The sequence below is a fragment of the Vicugna pacos genome, chromosome 3 (genome assembly GCF_048564905.1).
Source record: "Vicugna pacos chromosome 3, VicPac4, whole genome shotgun sequence".
NCBI lineage: Eukaryota > Metazoa > Chordata > Mammalia > Artiodactyla > Camelidae > Vicugna > Vicugna pacos.
The window spans coordinates 68,729,550-68,750,250 of NC_132989.1; the positions used below are offsets into that span (position 1 = coordinate 68,729,550).

Here is a 20,701-nt window from a genome sequence, read left to right on the forward strand (position 1 = left end):
TTACCACATTATCCCAGCTTTTCAAATCTTAATATTGGGCTTTCATATAAATAACTAAATCACACAAGCCTAGTTATTCTATTTCTCTTGACTATGAATGTAGGACACAAATATAATGAACATCTTCACAAAATCAACTACATAATTAATGTGAAATGCATTTGCAAACTGTAATGTCTGTAATGTACAGACAGTCTCATCATCCCTCATACCCCTAGTCTCAAACTTTGGCATGTTCTAGAATCAAATAAAACAGATTGCTGCACACTACTCCCAGAGTTACTGATTCAGTAAGTCTGGGGTGAGGCCTTAGAATCTCTATTTCTAGTAAGTTCCCAGATGCTTCTGCTGATCTGGGGACCACTGCTCTCTTGTCTACACTGTACCTTCTTCAGTCCATCTTCTTCAACAGTCATCAAAGTTACCTTTCAACATATTTAATACAGACATACAATCAAAAGGAATAAAAATAGAGAAGCCAGAAATAGACCCTCGCCAATGCTGTCAAATGATTTACAAAGGTGCCAAGACCACCCCAGTAATATTTTAACAAAATTTTTGTGACTTATAATTCTTCCAGAATTGATTTTCATGGTGAGCAAAGCCAGCAACCTTTGCTAGTTCACCACCTTAACAGAAACTCAAGTATGATGTGTTGTCTTTTTCTAGCTGCTCTGTAGCAAGAAAGCAGCAAGTTCAAGTACAGGCCATTTCTGATCCCCCAAATGCTAACATCTGCAGTACAAATTATTTTTCTCCATTTTGAGACATTCCTGGTTAACAAGAAGCTAGTTTACTTCATTTTATCAGGCATTGTAGTGCCTTCCCACAGCAGTTAAAGAGGATCTCAGAGGAGGGGATGACACTCAGCTGTTAAGTGAAATCCCTTCTCCATCAAGTTTCTTGGCCCCTGGCCCCTAAGCCACATTGCTTCCAGCCCAGCCATAAATAGTGGCTGCTAGACTAAGGTTTTCCTTCCCAAATTCTCTGCATCAGAGTCATTGCTCAGTAATCTGCAGCAGCTGTCCTCATGTAGGACACAGAGTAACATCCTAGGAAGGGTTACCAAATAATATACAAGTCTAGACTATCTGTTCTACAGTTCCTTTTCACTGAAATAAAACATGACTACTGGCAAACACCAATTAGTTGTGTGAACTGCAAGGGTCTCAACCTCTCTGTAATCCTTTTCAGTTTCTATGTTGGTCATCAGAAAAACATTATGAGGAGGGTTAAGAGAATTTTTAAAATTCTAAGCGTGATTTTTACTTGTCAGATGGAATGAGGGCCTCTCTAGCCAGTAACTATAAAGGTTTTAAAAATCTTTAAAAAAAAAAAAAGGTATCTTTCAAAAATGTAAAGCTAATCTTGTCATTCCCCTCCTCCAACCCCTCTGTCCCTCATCCATTTCAGATTTTTAGAGATTCTCAACTATAAAATACAAATTCCTCAAAGTGAGATATAAGGCTTCTGACTGACTAGCCAAGCCTTTGCCTACCTTCCCAGCCTTATCGACTCTCATGATCACCCTCACCTTGCCAGATTCTTCTCTCTCAATGTAACGAAACAAGCTACTGAGTAAGGAGCCTCAAACTTGGCAATAAGTGGTAAGAATAAGCTAAAAATATGGCATAGATGAAAAATAAAGACTTCAGGCTTGCTCAACAATAAAATGGGAAGGAGGGAATGAAATCACTCTACCTCCCAGGGTTATCCTCCCAAATTTATTCAAAAATGTGAGGAGTGGGAAGGTTATCAGAAGGGGATGTATGCTTTAGGGGGAAAATTAAGAAAACAGAAACGTGAATATTTGAATCAAATTTTTCAAGTTGGCATAGTTGTGGTTAAATTCAGAAGTGAGTTCAGGGTCAAGAAGTGGGGCTTTAGTAAATCCACATGGTCCAGCTGCAGCCTCAAACCCACCCCACCCACAAAACCCGGTGACCTGTGAATCCTCAGACACCATATTCTTCCATGGCATTGTTTCCTCTGGCAGTAATACTATTCCAGGCAGGGTCAGTCTAGCAATCTTCTCCTCTTCCTGAAAGACTCAATCCAAAAACTACCTCATATGCTAACCAATAATCTTTCTGATGCCTTCCTGATACGCAAGTCACTCCGTCCCAATCTCAGTGCTCCCACAGAACTTGGTATTTATCTATCTCCATTAGCATTTATTTCACTGAACCATGATGATCTTCATGCAAATATTCTTGCTCAAATTAGACTGACATCTTTGAATACAAGAAATAGGTAAAAAAGTTTTTTAATTTAATCATACGTGCGAGGTAACATTTTTTCTTGAGTGACTATTACCTCCTCTAGGGGGAAAAATTCAGAATAATTATTTAAGATAGTAAGAGCAGTAATAATCAAGAAATACTTCCTAAAAAAAATTAGCATAAATATGAAGTTAATTCAAAAAGTATAAGTGAAGGAGGTAAGAATATACAATGGAGAAAAGACCATTTCTTCAATACGTGATGCTGGGAAAAACTGGACAGCTACATGTAAAAGAATGAAATTAGAACATTCCTAACACCATATACAAAAATAAACTCAAAATGGATTAAAGACCTAAATCTAAGACTGGACACTATTAAACTCCTAGAGGAAAACATAGACAGAACACTCTTTGATATAAATTGCAGCAATAATTTTTGGATCTATCTCCTAGAGTAAATGGAAATAAAAACAAAAATAAACAAATGGGGCCTAATTAAACTTAAAAGCTTTTGTACAGCAAAGAAAACCATAAACAAAATGAAAAGACAATCTACAGACTGGGAGAAAATATTTGCAAATGATGCAACCAACAAGGGATTAATTTCCAAAATATACAAGCAGCTCACACAGCTCAGTATCAAAAAAAAAAAAAAAAACCCAAACAAAAAATGGGCAGAAGATCTAAATAGATATTTCTCCAAAGAAGACATACAGATAGCCAACAGGCATATGAAAAGATGCTCAATATCACTAATTATTTGAGAAATGTAAATCAAAACTGCAGTGAGGTATCACCTCACACTTGTCAGAATGGCCATCTTCAAAAAGCCTAAATAATAAATGCTGGAGAGGGTGTGGAGAAAAGGGAACCCTCCTACACTGTGGTGGGAATGTAAATTGGTGCAGCCACTATGGATAACATTATGGAGGTTCCTGAAACTAAAAATAGAGTTACTATATGATCCAGCAATTCCATTCTTGGGCATACATTCGGAGGAAACTATAATTCGAAAAGATACATGCATCCCAATGTACACAGCAGCACTATTTACAATAGCCAAGACATGGAAGCAACCTAAATGTCCACCAACAGATGAACGGATAAAGAAAAACGTGGTACATATATAAAATGGAATGTTAGCCATAAAAAAGAATGAAATAATGCTATTTGCAGCAACATTGATGGATTTAAAGATCATACTAAGCGAAGTAAGTGAGATAGAGAAAGACAAATATCATATGATATCACTTATATGTGAAAACTAAAAAAAATGAAACGAACTTATTTACAAAACAGAACAAGACTCAGTCACAGAAAATAAACTTTAGTTACTGAGAGGAAAGGGGGTGGGGAGGAATAAATTGGGAGTTTGGGATTGGTAGATACAAACTACTATTTACAGAATAAACAACAAGGTCCTACTCTGTAACATAAGGAACTATATTCAATGGCTTGTAGTAACCTGTAATGAAAAAGAATATATATATATAACTTAATCACTATGGTGTACACCAGAAACTGATGTAACATTGTAAAACAATTATACTTTAATTTTTTAAATGTTTAAAAAAAAGTGTAAGTAAAAGGAAATTTAATCTCACTCGTAAGAGAAATACTAATTAAAACTACAGTTGACCTTCCAACAATGTAAGGGTCAGGGGCACCAAACCTTGGCCCAGTCAAAAATCTGTGTAACTGAGAGCTGGTCCTCCCTATACTCCATATCCATGGTTCTGCATCCACAGATCATGTAGTAGTGTAATATTTACTATTGAAAAAATCCACATATAAGTGGACCATGCCTTGTTCAAGAGTCAACTGTATGCTAATGGCATCAGGAAGAGGAGTCCCCAGAGCATTTGGTTTTGAAGGTCAATGTGGCTTAATTGCAGGAGCTCCACAGGACTGGAGGAAACAGACTTCACTCTCTTAAGGAGTGCACACAGAATCTCACATTCACTAGGAACAAGGGCAGAGGCAGAGATTTATTTCATAGGAACCTGGGCCAGACCTGCCTGTTGTTTTGGAAGGTCTCCTGGGGACATAGGGGGCAGCTGTGGCTCACCCTGGGGACATAAAAGTTAGTGGTGGACACAAGGGGAATATTTATCTACACGAGCTTTCCTGGAGGCTGACATCTTGCTTGGGTCATTAGCACCAAGATCTAGCCTCACCCAGCAGCCTGTAGGCTTAAGTGCTGAGACACCTCAGGCCAAACAACATAGAGGGTGGGAGCAAAGCCTCACACATCAACAGACTTGCTGAGCCCATAGACGCCTGTAGACACACCCATGGACAGGGCCCTCCCCACCAGAGGGCCAGGACCCAGCTCCACCCAGCAAGGGCAGGCATCCACCCCTCCTGCCAGGAAACCTGCACAAGCCTCTAGTCCAGCCTCACCAACCAGGGGGAGACATCAGAAGAAAGAAAGTAACAACCCCACAGCCTGTGGAAGGAGTCCACAAATGCAGGCCAAACTCTACACTGGAATCAGCTGGACTCTGGCTCTCAGGTGATGAGAGGGGAATGCACTGCTGGGACACCTTAGGACATCTCATACAGAGGGCCACTTCTCCAAGGTCAAGAAATGTAACAAACTTACATAAAAATACAAATAGAAATTCAGACAAAATGAGGTGGCAGAGGAATATGCTCCAGGCAAAGGCACAAGATAAAATCCCAGAAGAAATAAGAGATGAGGAGATAGGCAATCTACCTGAGAAGGAGTTCAGAGTAATGATTGTGAAGATGATCAGAGAACTTGGGAGGAGAATAGATGCATAGAGTGAAGTTTTTAGCTAAGAGAAAATATAAAGAATACCCAGAGGTGAAGAATACAATTACTGAAGTGAGTAACACACTAGAAGGAACCAAGAGTAGACTGAGGCAGAAGGACGGATCAGTGAGCTAGAAGGTAGAGTATTGGAAATCACTACTGCAGAACAGAAAAAAGAATGTAAAGAAATGAAGACAGTTTAAGAGACCTCTGGGACAACATACAGTACACTAATATTTCCATTATAGGGGTCCCAGAAACAGAAAGGACCTGAAAAAATATCTGAAGAGATAAAAGCCAAAAACTTCCCTAACTTGGGAAAGGAAATAGTAATCCAAATCCAGGAAGCCCAGAGTGCCTCATATAGGATTAATCCAAAGAGGAACACACTGAGGAATATAGTAATCAAGTTGACAAAAATTAAGACAAGGAGAAAGTATTAAAAGCAGCAAGAGAAAAGCAACAAATAACATACAAGGGAACTCCCAAGGTTATCAGTTGATTTTCAAAGATAAACAAAAGCTAAAAGAATTCAGCATCACCAAACCAGCTTTACAACAAATACTAACGGAACTTCCCTAAGTAGAAAAGGCCACAACTAGAAACAAGAAAATTAAACTATGACCCGTAATCTCATTTCTAGGAATTTATCCCAAAGATATACTGCAAAATACTATCTGTAATAGTAAAAGACTGGAAGCAAACTAAATAAACTATGATTGTAAAATGACTATAACTCAATAAAAAAGTGTAAAAACTAAAATAAAATAAACTATGATACATCTCTATGACAGAGTACTATGCAGTTGTAGAACAGTAGATCTACTCATGCCATGGAATAAGTGAAAAAGGTGCAGAACAATGTAAATATAATGTTGCCTTTTATCAGCAAAGGAAGATAAAATGTTTACTTTCATTTTTAAAAAAGAATAAACCAAAAACGAACAAAAATGATTACCTGTACGGAGAGGAAGAGAACAGTGAGCAAACCGCATAAGCTTAGAAGCTAGGCTTCCCTTGAATGTACCTTGTTGTATAGTTTTTCCTTTGAAACCATGAAAATGTTTTTCACAATCACATAAGAAAATTAACTCAAAAAGAAAAAAGAGGAAAGGTCAGAAAGATGGATCCTGCCTAGCCAACATTCACACCATCAAAGTGATGCTCTCAATGCTGCTACAATGAGTCCCAACTCTCTTTCTGCAAATATGTATATCCAATTATCAAGGGTCCTAAAGTTCAAATTTACATTAAGTTCTATTTTTTAAATCGTACATAAGGTATAACTTAGTCCTAAAAAGGCCCAGAATGAAATCATTCTTCCAATTTTCTACTTTTGACTACAATAACTAAAATGGCCTTGTTTCCTTTTAGATCTCGAAGTTTAATCCAGGCTGAAAGTTAACTGGCAGTTTGCCAAAATCACTGTCTCAAGTCAATTCAGTTCATGCTTAGTCTGTCTGGAATTTCTCCAAACGTAGTATTAGTGATCAAGCAGCAGAGTATGTACAGGATATGCTAAGAATGATTTAGGAAGATAAAGAACTGCTATCTCTGAATTATCACATAATTAACATTTCAAAATTGGTTTTAATAAATGTAAACAGTGTTGAGGAAGCTGTAGTCTCTAAACTGGGAGAAAAACAACAAAGCTGATGATTTAAGTAATAATGAATGATATTTCCATGTCTATTAAGTATTGAGTACTTAATTTATATTATTTCCAATCCTTGTTATGATCATCCCTGGTGGACGTTGTTGTTCCATTTCTCAGAAAAAGAAGCTATGGCCTTAAAAAAAAAAAAAACACAAAAAACAAGAAACTTCCTCAAGGTCAAATAGCATATGTCTGAGACAAAATATGAAGCCAGGACTTTTCAAAGTCTATATATATTCTTTCCATCAGATATACTAAAAATAGTTTAACCCAACTATAACTTTATGGAGGGAAGACACTGAGCTGATTGTTAATTGATTTCAAAACTTTAGCAGGAAGATACCACACTTCCTCTTCAACACAATCAAAATGAAACTGTTTCAACTGACAAGTTGGTTGCTTCTGACAGTGGTTCTCATACTAAGCAAGCATTGGAATCACCTGAAGGGCTTGTTAAAACCCAGACTGCTGAGCCCCCTCAATGTACCTTGATGTCTAGGATGGTGCCTGAGAATTTGCATTTCTACCAAGGAAAACATTCTGAGCTAGTCTTATTTTATTGACTTAGACAAGGCTTCTATATTGTATTAACTCTCAAGAAGCAAGACATTCTTTAGAGTTTAAATATCCTATTTGGACCTGACGATATGTAAGTTATGTCATTTAGTTAAGCCAGGGCGATTCTCCTAACCCTTTAGCAAGCAACTTAACTTCAAGGTCATGTTTCATTAAAAAACCAAGATGTATTACAAAAATAAATGTTTTCTTAAAGAAGAGAATAAGTAAATATTTTATGTCTAGCATAATTAGCTTCTTCATATGTTTAATCCAAGTTTCTCTGCCAAACCCTCCAGGGTAGTACATCTTCACTGTATTTCAATTGATTCCCTCCATCATGCTTTATGTTGGACATTTCTCAATCACAGCCACATGCAATCTCACAAGATTCCAACCTGGAAAGAAAGTACTTTTACCTTCAGCTAGACATGAGGATATTAATTCAATAATAATTTCTTCAATAAACATTTCTTGTGGATAATTAACCTCAGTCTCTTCTGCGTGTGTGTGTGTGTAAACACACAAGCTAAACAGTTTAAAAACATAAAAGCTTACAGGGATTATTGTGTACAACCATATATTATGTATCCACGTAATTCATCTGTTAACATTTAATAGGTTTGGGTTTCAAGATTAACACTCAAAAAACATTGTGCATTTTAGGTATTTGTTCTGAAGTAGAAATAGTACTGGTCTAGGAGTTAGAGACTCTGGGTTCCTAGAAATGACTAGGCTCTGCAATCTTAGGCAAGTCACCAATTCTCAATTGTCTCATATCTAACATAGGGTAAATGTGATAGGTGATCACCCTGGTCAGCTGCAGCTCTGAAATGTTATGCTATAGAACATAAGTCTTTATTATTTGGAAAGCTAACTGCCTGTATTCAAACCCCAGTTCCACTGATGAAAAGCTGTTAACAATGAACAAGGCACTTCATATTTCAATGTGATTCAGTTTCTTTATCAGTAAAATGATGCACTTCATACAGCTCATGAGCTACTATACGTAAAATAATTAATACACATTCTGCACATGGAAAATACTCGAGTGATAGCTGAGGCTGTTATCATTACTACCAGTAATAAAAGAGAATCAAACAAAAAAGCTGTCCATTTTTGATTAACTGAGGTATCAAGATAGCACATCTTATGTAATGAATAGGCCGAAAAACACCCACTGCTACCTTCTGAAGAAAGCAATCAGACGTTCTCCTCCCAGTCTGTGTCACATGACCCAATTAGCCTAGATGCCTGTGAAAGGATGAAGAACTGGCCTCTGTGCCAATGGCAGCCATTTTTAGAATTGGGTATGAGGAAGCCTGGCCGACCCCAGAAGTGACTGTATTTTGGATAATAACTACCCAATCCAATTAGAGCCTATTCCTGGAGGCACTTTAATATGAGACATAATGATTATACTGCAATTAGTAGCAGCAGTAGAAGCTGACACTAAGCCACAGTAGAAAGACAGATAAATAGAAGCTAAGTCAAAAGGAGGTGACCAGAAAAGGGAGCAGTAGGTTCAGTGTCTGAAGGGAATGGCATTTACTAGAGTTGCCAATGAGTCACCAAAATGAAAACAGGGCCAACAGTTACTGCTCTTCCAGTTGAAGAGGCATGACTGGTGTTACAGAAGTTTTCACATGGTCCCACAGATCCTCCGGAGGGCCTTGGGGTCAAGGGAAAAGAAGGAGGAAGTGTAATGGGGCAGAAGAGGGAAAAGAAGGTGGCCAGAGTTCAGCCTCCCAACCTTCACTTGAATCAGTGCAGTTCAATTTTTATATTTTATAAATACTGATTTCACATGAAAGTGGTTTCCACTGCTTGGCAGGAGGGAGGTAAAAGGCAGGGAGTGTGGACTGAGGAAACACCTTGTTAGCTCTCAGAAACTGTTTCATCACAATTGCAGAGACAGACTATGTTGGCCTTCCTTCCCTTCCCAAGAATCCAGCCAATCAACCTCCATCACCTGAGGCAACCTGAGCACACCTCCCTGTCTTAAAACCACAACAGGTGGAACTAATATTCTTTGCCATTTTGTACCCCAATAAAACTCTACGTAAAAACAGTTTACTGTCATTAACTATATTTAAATAAAATCTGCTGGGTGAGAAAGATTTTAGTAAGTATGAAGATTTACTGATCCAGAGTATACATACTGATCCCAAACATACTTACTGATTAAAAACTGCTGTTAAATCACTGCTTGATATAACTCTAGTTTTACTTTCTCTCCTTTCTAATTTAAAAAGCGGGAGGAGACTACAAATAAAACTCCTCTTTAATGTATCCTTTATTTTTCTCAGTGATAGATATTCCCCACTGTTCAAAAGTTTAAGCCAATCTGACAAAAACTGTTTTAAAGAAAAAACTCTATATATGTTTCATCTCTTCCCATTTTTTCCCAGGATTATCCTAACTTATCCTTTTCTCTCCTATGTTCATCTGCTTCCTCTCACATCTACATTTCAAGTCTCAATTATCTTTAAAATGCACACAAGCAAAGAAATAAAAACATTCCCTCCAACACATATAACCCTCAAACTATCAGACCCCTTCTTTCTATCCACTTTTCCATCTCCCACCCCACACTCCCTTCCATCCAGTGGCCTGTATTTCTCACTTGTAAACTGCAATACCCTTCGTACTGTTCCCCCTCCCATCTTCTGACCCCTTCCCCAGTCTTCACAATGAACCACACAAGCTTCTCAAAATACAGACTTGCTCATGTCACAGTTACAGATTTGATTACTGTGGTGAGAACAAATGTAATTAAAGTTTGGTCTATGCTCTCAATAATCAAAGAGCATATTTTAGGCCTATAAAAATTTATAAAAATTTGGGAATAAACTATGAGTAACTGGTGAAATCATTTATGGGACAGGAATTGCAAAGATAGGTAAACTCTCAGCATCCACGTAAGTGACTGCTAAGGAATAAAGACAAACTTTAAATCAGTGATAACAACTGACATTCCTTTCTTACACACTGCTAAAGCTTACTACTGTTGTGATATATTTTATTCATCTAGACCTGTGTTATACAATGTAGTGGCCACTAGCCACACAGCTCTTGAAATAACCAGTCCAAATTGAAATGTGCTGAAAGTCTAAAACACATTATGTTTCTGATTTCAAAAATTCAGCACAAAACAATGTAAAATGTCATCAATAATTTTTATGTTGATTATGTGTTGAAAGACATTTTGCATATATGGGATTAAATAAATTGTATTATTAAAATTAATTTCACCTGATTTTTTTCCATATGGCTACTACAAAATTTTACATTACATATGTGACACAAATTACATTTCCATTGGACAGTGTCGATCTAATCACTGTGATTTATTCAGGACTGGCTTATAATTTCACTTTCATCCATTTCGGCAAATTCAACTGTGTCAGCAAAAAAGAAAACAAGAAACTCAGACTTAAAGCTAAATTTCCTCTCAGTTTTTCAAAACTACAAAAGATGGCAAGAGACCTGATCAGAAGCTTTCCAAGCTAATGTTTTAATACATCACAGCAGACTTTCTCTTTCCTTTGATTTTTTTCACACAAGATATCAGAAGATAATAATATGAAGATTAAAAAAAAAACACTTAGAAAAAAAGGCACATTTATAATTCTGTCAAGGAAACCTATGGGAAATTTACGAAGGCTATAGCAAAGATAGATTCGAGGAGAGAAAGAATTCATCTAGTTTGGCTCAAAACTAGATCTTTAATTATCTTATAATCCTCAGAACACCCTATGACTTAGATTCTATACCCTTTCTTTCACTGCTGAGAATACTAGCTCAGAGATATGAAAGTAATTTGCCCACAGCCATACAGCTAGTAAGTGACATGGTCAGGATTCAGTTTCAAATCTGACTCCAAAGGCCAAGTTCTTAGAAGAAAATCTAATAAAGGACACAAATTTATGTTTCAAACAATATTTCCTCAAAAGAAAAAGGCTGAATTAAACACTGCATTGCTCCACAAAACTTAATTAAAACACTCTTCAACAGCTCTACTTAATCCAATCAATATTATACACTAGACTAGGCAACTTGATTAAACAAGAAAAGTCCCAAGATAGAGGCTATGAGAGGCCTTACCTTCGGAGAGTTAGATTTTTTTCCTACTCTGTACTTCTCAGAGCTACTGTAATCATATGAATTTAAAAGACACCAAGAACTTCACCTACCCGGAGAAATACTATAGTTTTTTATGTCCTAATCATTAAAAAAAAAAAAAGGGTGGGGGAGGGACTACTAGGAATTTTTCAATAAATCATGATTTTGAAAACTTAATATTCATTTTTCACTGCAAATCAAGACAGTCTTATTCAAACCTGAAAGAGTCACACAACTAATTTTTATGGACCCAAATTACTCCTTAGTAAGTTAGAAACTGAAGCAAACACAATTAAGCAGATTTACCTCGTAACTTGAAAGTTAACAACCACATCTTAAGTTGCACTATCTGCCCATGTTAACACTAGCATTAAGTGCCAAAAAAAATTATTTCATTATCTAGCCCCTCTACATTCTAAAGAAAGAATTCTTTGGGGGAAAAAAACCCTTAATTTCTGAACATAGTATAATTTGGTAAAAATTTCATCCAGAAAATTAATGATCCATGTAAGGGACTTAATACAGAAAGCAAGAAACTCAGCCCAGTCAAAATCAAATTAAGAGATCTGGTCCTTTCTTTGTTATATTTCATATTGCCAGCAGCACTTCGAGCAGCTGCTGTGAGAAATCCTCTCACAGCATTATCCTTATTAAAGCCATGCATGGAATAGTTTTAGTTTAAGTTCTATAATTCCTGAGTAAACTTGGAACCATTAACCTCTGTGTCTGAACTTCCCCATCTATTAAATGAGGGCAGCAAACTATAACACATAAGCCTTCTGCCTTAGACTCTGCATTTAGGGAAACTGAGGCTACAATAGTGACCAATTCCTCCTTTTCCTTCAAGACAGCTCAGCCTGAATCACCTTCTCAGAAACCACCTTTCTCCTGCAATCTGAAAATCGTTCTATTCTTGTTTCTCTAGCATCAAAGCATTTAGTTGCACATTATGTCTCCCAACTAAAGTGTGGATTCTTTGACAAGAGGGAGTTCTCTTACCTTTGTATTCCTGGTGACTATCACAGTGACTGATTCACTTTCAGAGCTCCATATACGTTTGGCTACACAAATAATCTGACCTTATTCCATCTTCAATGGTAACAAATCTCTCTAAGACAACTGAATTTAAAACTCTTTATTTAATCTCAAATACAGTGGCAGCAATTTAAGTAACTACAGAGATCTTTTCAAACTGGCAAACTCTACAATTTAAATATAATGGTTGATAAAGACTGAGAATATGCTTTGCTTGTTTTTCAAACCAGGACACTAGACCCACTCAGTCACATTAACCATCTAGCTAAAACAACAGAAATTAGTCCACTGGCCAAAGAATTAGATGGTCCATGGCATATGCTGTGAGATACCACTAAAGTAAAGGGGTCCTACTATTTCAAATTGCTTATTTATTATGTGGCACCGTATTTGAGCTACATGAACCACACAAAAGCCAGTTAAAAGATAATATGTCTAAAGATAGAGCAATGTCAAGAAACCAAATGACTTTTTAAACCAATCAACAGGATAACAAACTAAACATTTAGATAGTACCAAAATGTCTTACATCTATAATAAATTCTTAAAGATTTAAAATGTAACTTTAGACAACCAATACCTCTGACCATTTACAAAAATTCACTCAAAATAAATCAAAGTGCTAAACACATGCACATACTCATAGAAGAAAACACAGGAATAAATCTTCATGACCTCAGGTTAGGCAATGGCCTCTTAGATATGACACCAAGCACACAAGCGACAAAAGAAAAAAATAAGTAATTGGACTTCATCAAAACTAAAAACCTTCCTGCCATAAAATACACCAAGAAAGTAAAAAGATAACCTACAAAACTGGAGAAAACTTTCACATATTATATACTTGATAAGTGACTTGTATCTAAAATACATGAACAACTCTAACTCAATTAGAAAAAGACACAATTTTAAAATGCGCAAAGGATCTGAATAGAAGTTCTCTAAAGAAAATATACAAATGGCCAAAAGGCATATATGGAAAGATACTCAACATCATTAGCTACCAGGGAAATGCAAACCATAATGGGATACCACTTCATACCATCAGAATGGCTATAATCAAAAAGATAAAAAGTATTGGCAAGGATGTTAAAAAACCAGAATCCTCATACTCTGCTGGTACAGTCATTTTGGAAAATACTTTAGCAGTTACCAAATGATCTAGCAATTCTACTCCTAGGTATGTATGTATATGCCCACATAAAAACATGTACACAAATATTCATAGCAGCATTATTCCTAACAGCCATAAGTGGGAAACAATCCAAATTTATATTAACTAATGAACACACAAATGAAATGTGGTATGTCCATGCAATGGAATTATAATTTGGCAATAAAAAGAAGTGAAGTCCTAATACATGCTATAACATGGATAAACCTTAAATACATGATGCTATATGAAAGCTGCCAGTCATAAGACACTACATGTCGTATGATTCCATTTATATGAAATGTCCAGAAAGCATGTCAGTGGCTGCCTAGTGCTGAAGTTGGAAGGAAAATGGAGAATGGCTGTAAAGGGTACGGGGTTTCTTTTTGGAGTGGTGAAAACGTTCTAAAATTGATAGCAGCGATGATAACACAACTGTGAATATACTAAAAATCACTTCGTACCCTTTAAATGGGTGAACTGTATGGTATATGAATTACATCTCAAAGTTGTGTTAAAAAAAAGATAATTAGATGTAACATTTCTTGGAAGAATGTTAACAACCAACTATAAATCCATATGTCTTCAAAATCTAAATGCCAAATCACTCACTGCCCTCGGTAAATACAGAAATGCTCATTAAGAAGTAAAAAGGGATAGAGTAGGGGGATTAGCAATCAGAGACTACACTGACATCAGAGTTTGAATACTTAAAAACTGGATACTTTATTTTAGCATCCTATTATATGGAATCACGAAAATTTCCCCTGAAATTTGAGAAGTTATGCAGCTAAAAGAGCTATGTGCCCCAATATTAACGCACTAAAATATACAGACATAAAAAGAAAAAGGTTGATCACAAAGAAAAGGAAAATATTTGGTCATATGTCTGTTCAACTGACCAGTGAGTTCAAGTGACCACTAGTGAATGAGCCACTGAATTCATATCCTAGGGTTGGGAGAACCTCCCTTATTTTCAGTACTCTTATGAAATTTTTCCACCAAAAAAAAGTTTTCTTTATCATACATAGTGGTTCTCTACCAAGGTTGAGTTTTCTGTCATTCTCCTTTAATATATTAAATATTGAAATAGCAAAACAATTACCACTAAATGCAGCAAGCAGAGACCTATGAACAAATTTTAAAAGGTCTCAGTATTTTTGTCATATTATAGGTAGTCAACTTTTACATGTAGTTTTTCCATCTCAGAGCAAAATGTATGTTTCATAGAACATTTTCTTATGAAAGGAATTCTGGCTAAACAAATAACCTATTCTTGTTAACTTCGTGGTTAAGCTCTTCAGACCAGCAGTTAAAATCATAGCACCACAAAAGCCAAGCATTCTCTACAACAATATATGCAAGGGGATAAAATGTTCATAGTTTCAACTGTGACACCAGGTATTCATTTTCTGCTAGCTTCCCATGACTTCAAAAAGCAATCATAATGAAAATTTGACAATGAGTATACGTATGTTCATGTATAACTGAAAAATTGTGCTCTACACTAGAATTTGATACAATGTAAAATGACTATAACTCAATTTTTTAAAAAAGCAATCATAATGGTAACTTTAAAAACTGCTAGACTAGAGAAATGCAAATCAAAACTAGAATTATATATCACCTCACACCAGTCAGAATGGCCATCATTAAAAAATCCACAAACAATAAATGCTGGAGAGGGTATGGAGAAAAGGGGACCCTCCTACACTGTTGGTGGGAATATAGTTTGGTGCAGCCACTATGGAAAATAGTATGGAGATTCCTCAAAAAACTAAAAATAGACCTATCATATGATCCAGCAATCCCACTCCTCAACAAATAACCAGAGAAACTAATTCAAAAAGATACATGCACCCCAATGTTCACAGCAGTATTGGTTACAATAGCCAAGAAATGGAAGCAACCTAAATGTCCATCGACAGATGACTGGATAAAGATGTGGTAATGTATATAATAAAATACTACTCAGCTGTAAAGAAGAATAAAATAAAGCCATTTGCAGCAACATGGATGGACTTAGAGATTATTATACTAAGTAAGCCAGAAAGACAAATACCATATGCTATCACTCATATGTAGAATCTAAAAAAATTAGACAAATGAGCTTATTTACAAAAGAGACTCACAGACACAGAAAACAAACATGCTTACTGTGCAGAAAAGGGAGGGGGAAATTGGGAGTTTGGGATTTGCAGATACTACCTACTATACATAAAACAGACAACAAGGTCCTATGGTATAGCACAAAGAACAAGATATATTCAATATCTTGCAGTAACCTATAATGAAAAAGAATATATATATAACTGAGTCACCATGCTGTACACCAGAGAGGAACACAATATTGTAAATCAACCTATACCTCAATTTAAAAAAAGACTAATAGACTCAAATATAATAAAAAAAACCACTGGATATCCTTTTCAAAAATAACCAATATTTTTTTTTCTTTGTAAGTATTTCTTTTCTTTTTTTTTTTTACATTTTTATTGATTCATAATCATTTTACAGTGTTGTGTCAAATTCCAGTGTTCAGTACAATTTTTCAGTCATACATGGACATATACACACTCATTGTCACATTTTTTTCTCTGTGATTTATCATAACATTTTGTGTATATTTCCCTGTGCTATACAGTGTAATCTTGTTTATCTGTTCTACAATTTTGAAATCCCAGTCTATCCCTTCCCACCCTCTACCCCGCCCCCCCCCCCGGTAACCACAAGTCTGAATTCTCTGTCCATGAGTCCATTTCTGTCCTGTATTTATGCTTTGTTTTTGTTTGTTTGTTTGTTTTTGTTTTTTAGATTCCACATATGAGCGATCTCATATGGTATTTTTCTTTCTCTTTCTGGCTTACTTCACTTAGAATGACATTCTCTAGGAGCATCCATGTTGCTGCAAATGGCATTATGTTGTCGGTTTTTATGGCTGAGTAGTATTCCATTGTATAAATATACCACCTCTTCTTTATCCAGTCACCTGTTGATGGACATTTAGGTTGTTTCCATGTTTTGGCTATTGTAAATAGTGCTGCTATGAACATTGGGGTGCAGGTGTCATCCTGAAGTAGATTTCCTTCTGGGTACAAGCCCAGGAGTGGGATTCCTGGGTCATATGGTAAGTCTATTCCTAGTCTTTTGAGGAATCGCCACACTGTTTTCCATAGTGGCTGCACCAAACTGCATTCCCACCAGCAGTGTAGGAGGGTTCCCCTTTCTCCACAGCCTCTCCAGCATTTGTCCAAAAATAACCAATATTCAACAATCAAGTGCACAACTTTCCAACATTTAAACAAAACTTTCATCACAAGTGATTTGTCATAAAAATAAAATGAGCTTTCATTATTACTCTCAGTTCAAGTTGTGATATATAATAGCCTCTAAAATTTCCAAGCTTTGTAAGACAACCAGTAATTTCTATGTTTTGTTTTCGTTGCTATTTCTGTTAATACCAAAAAGTTTAAAAGTTAATAAAAATTAGAGTCTGCTTTAGAAAATACAGGCACAATTTAGGGATGAAATAAAGAAGAATAAATAATCACATGTTACAACCAAAGATAATGTTGCACCATTATTTATTTCCTTTTATCTGTTATTTTAAGAGCTTCCTATCTTTGTTTTATCAAATGCTGAACTCCTGGAACTATAACAAATGTAAAAAAAACCCAACAACAACAAATAAATACCAAAGGTAGAAAAATTAAGCAGTTTGCCTAAGATCACCTAGTTAGGTAGAGAAGCAAACCTAGGTTGCCTGGTTCCAGAGCTACCCTTTTACCTACTCCACCAGACAAATGGAAGACAAACCTCCCTAAACTTCATTAACTCCTTCCTCTGAAGAACACAGAAATGTTTGTCAGCAATATATATATAGTTCACAGAACATTTTCTTACGCTCTCAAGTCTAAATGGTCGTTAAGTTCCCCTGAGATTCAAATATAAACATCCCTATAAAAATTTTTTTAATCAAGTAGAAAAGGCATGTAACACATCTTTGATGCTTAGAGAATACATTAATTTACATTTTTACAATACACTACTTACTTGTAAGCAATGCACTTAAATTTATGACTATTTGAGATGCCAAAAGTTAGGCATGCTAGGCCATAAATAAAACCACAAGACCAGGTAGATCAACCTAAAACAAGCAGCAGCAGCTTCAGGAAAACTGCTAAATGGTAGTAAAATTACATTAGGATACCAGTCCCTGCCATGATTGGCCAATGTTCTTGATGCTCTTTTCCTGCCACCTACTAACTTCCATATATATTCCAAATCACTACATGAGGATTCCCACGGATAAAATGACTGCCAGTAGCAAGTATAAACTCTGCTTTTGCTTATGAGAAAGTGGGAACTTCCAGCATTTATTGTGTATATATTGTTTCTATCATAAGCGTTGTTTTAACTAAGTGTGATAAGCAAAAATCTTTAATAACTTCATATACTAAATCAGTTGCACTCAAATGTCTAATTTTTTCTTCTATTATCAAGTTAAATTATCAGTGTATACCTATCACAAATCCCTTCTTCCTAGTTCGATCTCACCAATACTCAAAACGCACAACACTTTATAATATACACCTATCCCTTGCTTTATTTGTTTAAGAGGTTCCACTATTTTTGCTGATATGCAAAAAAAATTCAGCAATTAATTCATCTGTACTCTGTGAAATAAATAGAAGTGTTTCTTTTAAAGAAAAGAAAAAGCATCAAGTTGGTAATGGTGATGTACTCACAATTACATTCTAAAAACAAATTTAAAACCCATTATTACACTATTTTTAAAAAATCTGAAACAAGCAGAGATTAGGAGCAGTTGCAACACTAGGTCTGGCAATTTGGGAAGCTGGGCAAGCTAACATATTTACTCTAAGGACATTCATTAGGTATTTCAGAGCTATTGTGCATAAAACATGAAGGACTTTTTAAACTAACATACTTCATTTCTTTTGCAAAAACACAGATTAAGAATAGAGATTGTCAATGAGGGTGCCAAGATAATTAAAAGGGGAAGGAACAGTCTGTTCAACAAATGGTGCTGGAACAACTGGATATTCATTCAAAAGAATGAAGTTTGACCTTACTTCACTCCATACAAAAATTAATTCAAAATGAATCATAAACTTAAATGTAAGAGCTAAAACTATAAAACTAAGAAAACATGGGGTAAATCTTCACTACCTCAGATTTGGCAAAGGATTCTTAGATACAATATCAAAACACAAGCCACAAAATACAGATAATTTAGACCTAATCAGAACTTAGAACTTTCGTGCTTCAAAGGACATTAACAAGAAGTAAAAAGATAACTGACAAACTGGGAGAAAATATGTGTGAATCATATCTGGACAAAGGACTTATATCCATAATACATAAAAACTTCTTTCAACTCAATGATAAAAAGACAAATAACCCAATTTTAAAATAAGCAAAAGATCTGAATAGACATTTCTCCAAAGATGATTTTCAAATGACCAATAAGCAAGTAAACATACATTTAACATCACAGTCATCTGGGGAATGCAAATCAAAACCAAAATGAGATACTTCACACCCACTAGAATGGTTAGAACTATAAACAGGTAACAACAATTGTTGACCGGGATGTAGAGAAAGTGGAACCCTCATACACCACCAGCAGGAATATAAAATGGTGCAGTCACTTTGGAAAAGGGTCTGGCAGTTCCTCAAATGATTCAATGTAGTTATCATTAAGACCCAGAGACTACGCTGAGGTGCATTCCCAAGAGAAACTAAAACAAGTGTTCAAAAAAAAACTTGTATACTGGTGTTTATAGCAGTATTATTCAAAATAGTCAACAGGTGGAAACAACCCAAGTACATCAACTGATCAATAGGCATTACTACTTCTTAAAAGCACCCAAAGCCAAATGCTAGAGAGAAGGAAATTATTGGACTGCTCTCTGTATACATGTAGTATACAAGGACTTCTTATGGTATTTCTTGCACTGGGAATGGGAACAGGGTCTCCAACACCAGTCTACAATATCAAGTTAGAAGCTAAAGGCCAGTACAGGCTGCCTTTTCTCTTGCAGTTCAAGAGCAGCTCTAGTAAGGGACTGGAATTCTAGAAAATTACTTCAGAAGCCCTGGTCAGATGATTCCCACTCCAGTGCTTCATGATTAAGATAATTTGCCTCTTTTCTCATATCTTTCCATGGTTATTCCCACTACAACTACCTGCCTTTCCCCTGTGCTCTTAGTTTACATTTCTGCAAAAGACAGCTCAGTTAACTATTACTGTTCTAGTTGGGGCAAAATTTCAGACCAAGCGACTTATCTGATCAGCCCAAAGGCTGGCTCTGCTGGGCCAGGTGCCTTCAATAAAATCAGTCCGCTAAGGCCAGCATACCAAGGGTCACACAATAAAGGACATGACCATCCAAATGTAAGCAATCACTTAAGGGTGCTCCCTCCATAGATGCTGGGGCTCAGATCATAGCATTCCAGAACATGAACCCTCTTCTCTGAGACAATCAGACTCAATCCCAATATCCAATAGATTAAAACATGAGAGAATTTATACATTCACAAAATGGTACAAAAATGTAACGATTACAGAGTTTCAAAGTAGAAACTCTGAGAGGTTAGCTCTTGGCATCTCTAATGCTTGAATTCCTTCAAGTGCTCTTCTAATAGTTTCAAATTTATGTTAGGACAAAAATCTAGTTTCAAGTAAACTCTGCCTATTAGCCTTATTTTTTTCCCCTGAAGCAAGAATAGATTTATTCAGACAACCAAGAACCCTTCAAGTATCCGAATATCTCAGACTTTCCTTTAGCCTTCTGTAGACAAAACCCACTGAGTAAATTTGTATTATGCTTCCTAGGACTTGATTTCAGACCACTGTCATTCTGACCCCTTAGATACAACCTATCTTTTTCAAACCACTCTTCTAATATGCACTTGGAATTGAAGACAACACCCATGAAAAAGACAAGAACAAAATATTACAGATTCATTTTTAAGAACTGGTCACTAACTTCATTAGTCTAATATAATTTTTTCAGGAACTATAAAATACTATGATTCCTATTAAGAAAATATCCAGCAAGTTTCCTGGATCTGCATTCAACACTACTAAATATTAACTGTACTCCAAAAAAAAAACTTTTTGGGGAGCAGTATCAGCAAAACAAC

The 20,701-nt window shown here is 35.9% G+C and overlaps 1 protein-coding gene across 2 annotated transcripts in view; it reads right to left on the reverse strand.

Moving 5' to 3' along the window:
- SCAMP1 (secretory carrier membrane protein 1) overlaps positions 1 to 20,701 on the reverse strand; it is a 101,748-nt gene that overhangs the window by 76,118 nt on the left and 4,929 nt on the right. The window lies entirely within an intron of this gene.